Source organism: Mastomys coucha, chromosome X (assembly GCF_008632895.1).
Source record: "Mastomys coucha isolate ucsf_1 chromosome X, UCSF_Mcou_1, whole genome shotgun sequence".
Classification (NCBI taxonomy): domain Eukaryota; kingdom Metazoa; phylum Chordata; class Mammalia; order Rodentia; family Muridae; genus Mastomys; species Mastomys coucha.
In genome coordinates this window covers 101781938-101782931 of record NC_045030.1, presented here as the reverse complement: position 1 = coordinate 101782931, position 994 = coordinate 101781938, and positions in this window count along the sequence as shown.

Below are 994 nucleotides of genomic sequence, written 5' to 3'. Positions count from 1 at the left end.
TTAGTTACTACATTGTGAGTACACTGTAGCACTGTCTTCACACGCACCAGAAGAGGGGGTCAAATTCCATTACAGACGGTTGTGAGCCACTATGTGGTTCCTGGGATTTAAACTTAGGACCTTTGGAAACGCAGTTGGTGCTCTTAACCGCTGAGCCATCTCTCCAGTCCCTACTTGTAAGTTTTTTACTGAAGAAGCTGGACAGTTTCTAAGTAGTTTTGAAGCCTGGGTTTTATTGACTACATGTCTGTTGTGTTGTTTAATCTGTTATTTTGACATGCTTGTACTAACATTTTTTAAAAGCATCTTTTATATTCACCGTCCTGCTTTTAGTGGTGTAGAGAAACTGTCCATGTGACAAAGGAAATGGAAGACTGCTCAGTGGCTTGGAGCATGACTCAGAACGGAACCCGGACCTCTTTACCAGGACTGAAACAGATGGTTGGGGTCAAAGCTCAATAAATAGTAACAGAGGTCCAGGGAAGGTAGGATGCACAAGGGGCCTTGTAGTGTCCAATTTCCACACAGCTGGTATGTGGACCAGGCCAGGCAAGGGACATGCAGGCTGAAGTCAGAGCTGGAAAAGGAGAAGCAGCAGTTGAGGCAGCAGCTGGGATTATTGCTTGGGGAATTACTCTATTCACTACTCCTGTTTTCTAAAAATATCTTAGTTCCCTCTGTGCCTTTGCCCAGGATGAGTCCTCTGTTGGAATACCTTTCTCTCTTCTCATGTATAATAACCAATGTACATTCTCTTGTTTCCATATTTTTACCAATAGGGTCATGAAATATCTAAGGATGAATAAATGAGAGAAATAATGTTTGATTGCTTTTCCAGGAAGGGAATTGGATAGGTAAGAGAAAGGGCTGGAAGGCAGACAGATAATACTAATTTGTTGCAGATGGAACAGTTAATCTGATCAGAGTATCCAGCATGGAGTCTTTTGAAGTAGGAGCGACACAGGAATTTGTAGTTTAAGAAGAAGACGGATGG